Source organism: Triticum urartu, chromosome 2A, assembly GCF_056163025.1.
Source record: "Triticum urartu cultivar PI428250 chromosome 2A, HENAU_Tu73, whole genome shotgun sequence".
Lineage (NCBI taxonomy): Eukaryota > Viridiplantae > Streptophyta > Magnoliopsida > Poales > Poaceae > Triticum > Triticum urartu.
In genome coordinates, this window is record NC_141874.1 from 111,584,905 (window position 1) to 111,595,244 (window position 10,340).

Below are 10,340 nucleotides of genomic sequence, written 5' to 3' on the forward strand. Positions count from 1 at the left end.
TGAAATTAATGATACGTAATTGCCCTACTCATGGTTTAAATTTGTGGATGATTATACAAAATTTTTATGCCGGATTGAATTTTGCTTCTAGAAATCTTTTAGATTCGGCCGCGGGAGGCACTTTTATGGAAATCACTTTAGGAGATGCTACTAAACTCCTAGATAATATTATGGTTAATTATTCTCAATGGCATACTGAAAGATCTTCTAATAAACAAGTGCATGCGATAGAAGAAATCAATGTTTTGAGTGGAAAGATGGATGAACTTATGAAATTATTTGCTACTAAGAGTGTTTCTTCTGATCCTAATGATATGCCTTTGTCTACCTTGATTGAGAATAACAATGAATCTATGGATGTGAATTTTGTTGGTAGGAATAATTTTGGTAACAACGCTTATAGAGGGAATTTTAATCCTAGGCCATATCCTAGTAATCCTTCTAATAATTATGGAAATTCCTACAACAACTCTTATGGAAATTATAATAAGATGCCCTCTGAATTTGAGAATAGCGTTAAAGAGTTTATGAATTCACAAAAGAATTTTAATGCTTTGCTTGAAGAGAAAGTGCTTAAAATTGATAATTTGGCTAGGAACGTTGATAGAATTTCTCTTGAGATTGATTCTTTAAAGCTTAGATCTATTACTCCTAAGCATGATATCAATGAGTCTCTCAAAGCTATGAGAATTTCCATTGATGAGTGCAAGGAAAGAACCGCTAGGATGCGTGCTTCAAAAGATGCCTTTATTAAAGCATGTTCTTCCAATACCTATGAAAATCAAGATGAAGATCTAAAAGTTATTGATGTGTCCCCTATCAAATCTTTGTTTTTCAATATGAATCTTGATGAAACTGAATATGATCTTCCTTTACCTAGAAGGCGTTCCAAAAATTCGGAGTATTTAGATCTTTATGATGAAATTGATGAAAGTGGGATTGAAAGAAATAAAAATTTAGATGTTGCTAAACCCACTATATTGGATTTCAAGGAATTTAATTATGAAAGTTGCTCTTTGATTGATTGTATTTCCTTGTTGCAATCTGTGCTAAATTCTCCGCATGCTTATAGTCAAAAGAAAGCCTTCACCGAACATATTGTTGATGCCTTGATGCAATCTTATGAAGAAAAACTTGAGTTGAAAGTCTCTATCCCTAGAAAACTCTATGATGAGTGGGAACCAACTATCAAAATTAAAATTAAAGATCATGAGTTTTATGCTTTGTGTGATTTGGGTGCTAGTGTCTCCACTATCCCCAAAACATTGTGTGATTTGCTAGATTTCCGCGATCTTGATGATTGCTCCTTAAACTTACATCTTGCGGATTCTACTATTAAGAAACCTATGGGAAGGATTAACGATGTTCTTATTGTTGCAAATAGGAATTATGTGCCCGTAGATTTCATTGTTCTTGATATAGATTGCAATCCTTCTTGCCCTATTATTCTTGGTAGACCATCCTTAGAACGGTTGGTGCGATTATTGATATGAAGGAAGGGAATATTAGATTCCAATTTCCATTAAAAAAGGGCATGGAACACTTTCCAAGAAAGAAAATAAAATTGCCATATGAAACCATCATGAGAGCCACTTATGGATTGCCTTCCAAAGATGACAATACTTAGATCTATCCTCGCTTTTATGCCTAGCTAGGGGCGCTAAACGATAGCGCTTATTGAGAGGCAACCCAATTTTATTTTTTGTTTTTTTGCGTTTTTCTTCTATTAGGGAATAAATAACCCATCTACCCTCTGTTTGGATGTGGTTTTGTGTTTTAATTAGTGTTTGTGCCAAGCTAGACCTATTGGATCTTCTTGGATGATAGTTATTTGATCTTGCTGTAATTTCCAGAAACTTTGCGTTCAGTGCCCGAATTACTAAAAATTATAAGAACGTGATAAAACACTTATTCCAATTGCTTCTGATCGATAAACAAATTATCTAGGTCGTATAATTTTGGTAGATTTTGTGGAGTTCCAGAAGTTTGCGTTACTTATAGATTACTACAGACTGTTCTGTTTTTGACAGATTCTGTTTTTCGTGTGTTGTTTGCTTATTTTGATGAATCTATGGTTAGTAAAATAGTTTATAATCCATAGAGAAGTAGGAATACAGTAGGTTTAACACTAAAATAAATAAAGAATGAGTTCATTACAGTACCTTGAAGTGGTCTTTTGTTTTCTTTCTCTAACAGAGCTCACGAGATTTCTATTGAGTTTTGTGTTGTGAAGTTTTCAAGTTTTGGGTGAATTCTTTTGATGGATTATGGAACAAGGAGTGGCAAGAGCCTAATATTGGGGATGCCCATGGCACCCCCAAGATAATCCAAGGACACCAAAAAGTCAAAGTTTGGGGATGCCCCGGAAGGCATCCCCTCTTTCGTCCACTTCCATCGGTAATTTACTTGGAGCTATATTTTTATTCACCAACATGATATGTGTTTTGCTTGGAGCGTCTTGTATTATTTGTGTCTATGTTTGTTATTTTGCCACAATCATCCTTGCTGTACACACCTTTTTAGAGAGTCATCTATGAATTAAAATTTGATAGAATACTCTATGTGCTTCACTTATATCTTTTGAGCTATGTAGTTTTGCTCTACGTGCTTCACTTATATCTTTTGAGCGTTGAAATTTTGCTCTATGTTCTTCACTTAGATCTTTTAGAGCATAGTGGTGGTTTTTTTTAAAGAAACTATGATCTCTCATGCCTCACTTAAATTATTTTGAGAGTCGTAATAGCATGGTAATTTGCTTAATAATAACTTGCTTGGTATTCAGGATTTGTGAAACTTTCTTTTGAGTGCATTGAATACTAAGAAAAGTTGGGTGATTGATAATTGTTTTGAGATATGGAGGTAGTAATACCAAAGTCATGCTAGTAGAGTAATTGTGAATTTGAGAAGTGCTTGAGTTAAAGTTTGCAAGTCCCGTAGCATGCACGTATGGTTAACATTATGCAATAAATTTGAAACATGAGGTCTTATTTGATTGTCCTCCTTATGAGTGGCGGTTGGGGACGAGCGATGGTCTTTTCCTACCATTCTATCCCCCTAGGAGCATGCGCGTAATACTTTGGTTTTTTATGGCTTGTAGATTTTTGCAATAAGTATATGAGTTCTTTATGACTAATGTTGAGTCCATGGATTATACGCACTCTCACCCTTCCATCATTGCTAGCCTCTACGGTACCATGCATTGCCCTTTCTCACATTGAGAGTTGGTGCAAACTTCGCCAGTGCATCCAAACCCCGTGATATGATACGCTCTTTCACACATAAACCTCCTTATATCTTCCTCAAAACAGCCACCATACCTATCTATTATGGCATTCCATAGCCATTCCGAGATATATTGCCATGCAACTTTCCACCATCCAGTTTATCATGACACATTCATCATTGTCATATTGCTTAGCATGATCATGTAGTTGACATAGTATTTGTGGCAAAGCCACCATTCATAATTTTTCATACTTGTCACTCTTGATTCATTGCATATCCCGGTACACCGCCGGAGGCATTCATATAGAGTCATACTTTGTTCTAGTATCAAGTTGTAATCATTGAGTTGTAAATAAATAGAAGTGTGATGATCATCATTCAATAGAGCATTGTCCCAAAAAAAAAGAGAGAAAGACCAAAGAAAAAAAGAAGGCCCAAAAAAAGGGGCAATGTTACTATCCTTTTTTCCACACTTGGGCTTCAAAGTAGCACCATGATATAGCGAGTCTCATATATTGTGCTTCAAAGTAGCACCATGTTCTTCATATAGAGAGTCTCTTGAGTTATCACTTTCATATACTAGTGCGAATTTTTCATTATAGAACTTGGCTTGTATATTCCAACAATGGGCCTCCTCAAGTGCCCTAGGTATTCATGAGCAAGCAAGTTGGATGCACACCCACTTAGTTTCTTTTGTTGAGCTTTCATACATTTATAGCTCTAGTGCATCCGTTGCATGGCAATCCCTACTCCTCGCATTAACATCAACCGATGGGCATCTCCCTAGCCCATTGATTAGCCTAGTTGGTGTGAGACTTTCTCCTTTTTTGTCTTCTCCACACAACCCCCATCATTATATTCTATTCCACCCATAGTGCTATATCCATGGCTCACGCTCATGTATTGCGTGAAAGTTTATGAGTTTGAAATTATTAAGGTATGAAACAATTGCTTGGCTTGTTATCGGGGTTGTGCATGATGAGAGCATTCTTGTGTGACGAAAATGGAGCATGACTAAACTATATGATTTTGTAGGGATGAACTTTCTTTGGCCATGTTACTTTGAGGAAACATAATTGATTTGTTAGTTTGCTTGAAGTGTTATTATTCTTTATGTCAATATGAAATTTTGTCTTGAATCTTTCTAATCTGAATATCCATACCACAATTAAGAAATTTTGCATTGAAATTATGCCAAGTAGCACTCCGCATCAAAAATTCTCTTTTTATCATTTACCTACTCAAGGATGAGCAGGAATTAAGCTTGGGGATGCCTGATACATCTCCAACGTATCTATATTTTTTGATTGCTCCATGCTATATTATCTACTGTTTTGGACTAAATTGGGCTTTATTTTCCACTTTTATATTATTTTTGGGACTAACTATTAACCGGAGGCCCAGCCCAGAATTGCTGTTTTTTGCCTATTTCAGTGTTTCGAAGAAACAGCATATCAAACGGAGTCCAAACAGAAAAATCATTTTTGGAACATGATTTTCTTCTCGGATAAGACCCAGGAGACTTGGACCCTACTCCAAGAAGTACCGGAGGCGGTCACGAGGGTAGGGGCGCCCCCCCTACAGGGCACGCCCCCTGCCTCGTGGGACCCTCGGTGCTCCACCGCGTACTCCTTCCTCCTATATATACCCACGTACCCCCAAACGATCAGAACAGGAGCCAAAAACCTAATTCCACCGCCGCAACTTTCTGTATCCACGAGATCCCATCTTGGGGCCTGTTCCGGAGCTCCGCCGGAGAGGGCCATCATCACGGAGGGCTTCTACATCATCATAGCCCCTCCGATGAAGTGTGAATAGTTTACCTCAGACCTTCGGGTCCATAGTTATTAGCTAGATGGCTTCTTCTCTCTTTTTGGATCTCAATACAATGTTCTCCCCCTCTCTTGTGGAGATCTATTCGATGTAATCTTCTTCTTTTGCGGTGTGTTTGTTGAGACCGATGAATTGTGGGTTTATGATCAAGTCTATCTATGAACAATATTTGAATCTTCTCTGAATTCTTTTATGTATGATTGGTTATCTTTGCAAGTCTCTTCGAATTATCCGTTTGGTTTGGCCAACTAGATTGGTAGTTCTTGCCATGGGAGAAGTGCTTAGCTTTGGGTTCGATCTTGCGGTGTTCTTTCCCAGTGACAGAAGGGGCAGCACAACACGTATTGTATCGTTGCCATCGAGGATAACAAGATGGGGTTTATTTCATATTGCATGAATTTATCTCTCTACATAATGTCATCTTGCTTAAAGCGTTACTCTGTTTTTAACTTAATACTCTAGATGCATGCTGGATAGCGGTCAATGAGTGGAGTAATAGTAGTAGATGCAGAATCGTTTCGATCTACTTGTCACGGACGTGATGCCTATATACATGATCATGCCTAGATATTCTCATAACTATGCTCAATTCTGTCAATTGCTCAATAGTAATTTGTTCACCCACCGTAGAAAACTTATGCTCTTGAGAGAAGCCACTAGTGAAACCTATGGCCCCCGGGTCTATTCTCATCATATCAATCTCCATCACTTTAATCTTGTTTTGTTTTTTACTTTGCCTTTTACTTTTCACTTTGCATCTTTATATCAAAAATACCAAAAAATATTATCTATCGGATCTCACTTCCGTAAGTGACCGTGAAGGGATTGACAACCCCTAATCGTGTTGGTTGCGTTGAGCTCTTTGTGTTGTGTAGGTACGAGGGACTTGCGCGTGGCCTCCTACTGGATTGATACCTTGGTTCTCAAAAACGGAGGGAAATACTTACGCTACTCTGCTGCATCATCATTTCCTCTTCGGGGAAAACCAACGCAAGCTCAAGAGGTAGCAGGCGGCCGAATCGATTCGCCGGGTGGTGGCGGAAGTCTCCGCCGACCCCATGATGGAGGCGGCGGCCGACTTCTCAAGAGAGAGCGGAGCCCTAAAATCAAGAAATAAAACAAAGGAAGTTCAGAAAGAATCAATGAGAGAGAAGAACACAAGGGAAAGATACTTACGCCGACACCATAGGAGGCGCCTTTGGGAGCTTCTGGTACTTGGCCGCCTTCGCTGCGGCCTCTTTCCGCCTGGTCGCGGCGGCTAGATTCTTGGCCTTCTTCGGCGCGTTGCCAAACAAGACGGCGCCTTGCTTACGGTTACGTGTGCCGCCTCGAGCAGTCGGCTCGACAGAGGGGCCCGCGTCCGCCCTGCCGGCGCCCCGCGCAGGGCGCGGCTCTTCCTCCTCCTCATCATCATCAGGCGAGGTCTCCATGCCAGCTTCTTCGGAGCTGCCTGCTTCGTAGACGCCGCCTGTCGCGGTGTCCTCCAAGGCGGCCGCCCCCAAGTCGGGGTCGTCCACGTCGCTCACCGCCTAGCCCGGTTGGTAGTCGCCACCCGCCCCTATGATGGCGGTCATCGCGTCTGACATATAGATCTATTTCAGATGATGAGAGGCCGGCTGATCAAGACCAAGATCAAGACTAAGATGAGTATCAAAAAGAAAGAGTTGGAAAACTCACCGCAGGCGGCGGGTCGGCACGAGAATATGGCCGCTTGCCGAAGCTCCAAGACCCCTCCAGTTTGAGGCCGGAGATCTCATTCACCAAGTTCGCGACCTCGGCAGCCGGCATCTCCTTGGTGCTCAGCCGGCACAGGTCGCGATGCCCGCTCATCCGGCTGATCAGGTGCGGCCGACCTTGGAGCGGGAGAACCCGGCGCTCGACGAAGGCGACCAGCAAGTCGGATGCCTTGAGGCCTTCGGTCTCGGTCTACTCTCGGAGCCGTTGGATGGCGGCGGCGCCGTCTGCTGATACCGGCTTCGGCTTGTAGCCCCAACCAGCCCGGGGCTCAGCAGGCGAGCCAGTTACGTAGGCCGGCAGGTTGATGAAGTCGGCGGCCGGGTCCACGTTCTCCACGTAGAAGTAGGATTGCTGCCACATCTTGACCGACTGTGGCAGCTTGATGGTGGGGAAGGCGTTCGTCGGCGACGGTTGGCGAACCGCGACGAAGGCGCCACACTGGGCAGCCACCTCCCGGACGGAGGTGCCCAGCTTGGTGTAGAAGAAAGCTCCCCACAGCTCGATGGTGGGGAGGATGTCGAGGTAGCCTTCACACATCGTGACGAAGGCGGCTAGGAGCATCACGGTGTTGGGCATGATGTGATGGGACTGGAGGTGATAGAATTCGAGAAACGAACGGAGGAAGCCGCTCGCCGGCAGGCCGAAGTCGCGGATGAAGTGCGAGCGGAAGACGACCCACTCGCCTTCTCTCGGCGCCGGTGAGATCTCCCCCTCCGGCGGCACGCGTGCCTTCTCGAGGCCCGTGCTGGGAAGACGCCGCGTCTCGCGGAGGAAAGTGATGTGGTCCTCATTGACGTTGGACCCATCCCAGTCTCTTCCTCGCCCGCGCGCCATGGAGAGCTTGACGAAGAAAGGACGCGGCGAGGGAGCTGGGAATGGATGGAGCAAAGAGGGCTCGGGCGGACCAGCTCGATGGAGACGAACTACGGCAGCGCTCCGGTGTGGCTCGGGGGCTCTGCGGTGAGATGAAGAAGAAGGAGGCAAGAACGGGGTAGAGGGGCGCGCGTGCTCCACCGCTCCCTCTCCTTCCCCTACTTATAGCCTACGGGCTATGAAGCCGAGGGGGCGGGCATGGGATCATGGGATTAATTGTGCCCACGACCCCACGTCCCCAAATTTATCGCGTGAGTTACTGCGCGCAGTAACTCCGTGGGGAAACACAACCGCCCGCCTCGGCCGCAGCGGATCCGCTCGTGCTCCGAGGCCCGGTGGTGGCGGGCACAGCCTGCAGATGCGTCCCATCGTGCGCGTGGCCTTGCAGGCTGGCCCGGCTGGCTGGTGCCACGTGGCATGCCCATGACAGGCGGCGGGCCGAGAAGCTTAGCTAGCACGCCACCTGGTTCCCGTCGTTGCATTCGAAATTCCAGAAAGATCTGGCTGGACGTATCCGACTCCTGCCAACCGGCTTCCTAGGATCCGTATGAGGCTTCCTTCAGAAGACCCGGAGGAGGAAACTTGTAACACCCACGATGTGGCTATATCTCCCAGTGTCGGAGCACGACTTAGAGGCATAACCGCATAGTAGGCTTATCGCAAGAGGGGTAATCTTTACACATCCCATGTACTGAATAAGGAAGGGATAAAGAGTTGGCTTACAATCACCACTTCAAACAATATATAAATATAACATTACATCATCTAGAATACAATCAAGGTCCGACTACGGAACCAAATAAAGAAAGACAACCCCAAATGCATAGATCCCCGATCGCCCCAACTGGGCTCCTCTAGCATATATGTGGCTAACTTACACAAATGAGAGCGAGAAGAGAAGCAAAGCATGGTCGAGAAGCTATAATGATCAAGAAGTGATCCTAAAACTACTTACGTTCAAGCATAACACGAGACAGTGTTCTCTTCCCGGACTCCGCCGAAAAGAGACCATCACGACTACACATGCGGTTGATTCCTTTTAATTAGATTAAGTGTCAAGTTTTTACAACCGGACATTAAAAAATTCCCATCTGCCCATAACCGCGGGCACGGCTTTCGAAAGTTCAAAACCCTACAGGGGTGTCCCAACTTAGGCCATCACAAGCTCTCATGGTCAACGAAGGATATTCCTTCTCCCAGGAAGACCCGATCAGACTCGGAATCCCGGTTCCAAGACATCTCGACAATGGTAAAACAAGACCAGAAAGACCACCCGATGTGCCGACAAATCCCGATAGGAGTTGCACATATCTCGTTCTCAGGACACACCGGATAAGCTAAGCGTACATGAGCCAACGTAACCCAAGTTGCCAAGGGACGGCTCCGCACGGTGCTCTAGTTTGGACCAACACTCAGAGGAGCACTGGCCCGGGGGTTTAAAATAAAGATGACCCTTGAGTCCGCGGAACCCAAGGGAAAAAGGCTTAGGTGGCAAATGGTAAAACCAAGGTTGGGCCTTGCTAGAGGAGTTTTATTCAAGGCGAACTGTCAAGGAGTTCCGATTATAACCCAACCGCGTAAGGAACGCAAAAATCAAGGAACATAACACCGGTATGACAGAAACTAGGGCGGCAAGAGTGGAACAGAACACCAGGCATAAGGCCGAGCCTTCCACCCTTTACCAAGTATATAGGTGCATTAAAGTAAACAAGATATAATAGTAATGATATCCCAACAATAAATATGTTCCAACAAGGAACAAACTCCATCTTCACCTGCAACTAGCAACGCTATAAGAGGGGTTGAGCAAAGCGGTAACATAACCAAACAACGATTTGCTAGGACAGGTGGGTTAGAGGCTTGGCATGGCAATATGGGAGGCATGATATAGAAAGTGGTAGGTATCGCGGCATAGCAATTGAGCGAGCAACTAGCAAGCAAAGATAGAAGTGATTTCGAGGGTATGGTCATCTTGCCTGCAAAGTTCTCCGAGTTGACGAAGGCTTGATCCTCGTAAGCGTACTCAACGGGTTCCTCGATCACGTACTTGTCTCCCGGCTCTACCCAAAGCAAGAACACAAGCAAAGGACCAACAATCAATCACGGTGCAATGCGCAAGCAATATGATGCAAAACATGGCATGATATGCGGGATGTGATATGTAATGCATATGCGTGCTCCGGAAGGAAAAGATTGAACCATACCTCAAATTGGCAAACCAAGTGTGCCGCTGGAAATATGAGATGATTTCGGTCGAAATCGATATAAAGATCACCGGAATCGGATGCACGGTTTGCAAATGGCAAGCAAAACAAGAATGGCACAATTCTGCGATTACAGCACGATGCCATCTAGAATGCAACAAGAAAACTAAGCCACTTCACTCAAACATAACAACAAAGCACATGGCAGTGATCTACTCAAGATGCTTGACAAAAGATGAACACTGAGCTATGGCTAAATCACACTAGAACAGGTTCAAACAAGCATGACAAAAGTGTAAAAGATATCAGCTTCACAGACTTAGTGAAAATACTAACATGTGAGGAATTAACATCAGGAAGCAATGTTTAGAGCAAGATAACAACATGCTACAGGAACATAACATAGCAATGCAAGGCATGGCATGAATCTACTCAAATCATATAACAAAAGTCCCTTACTGACCATAA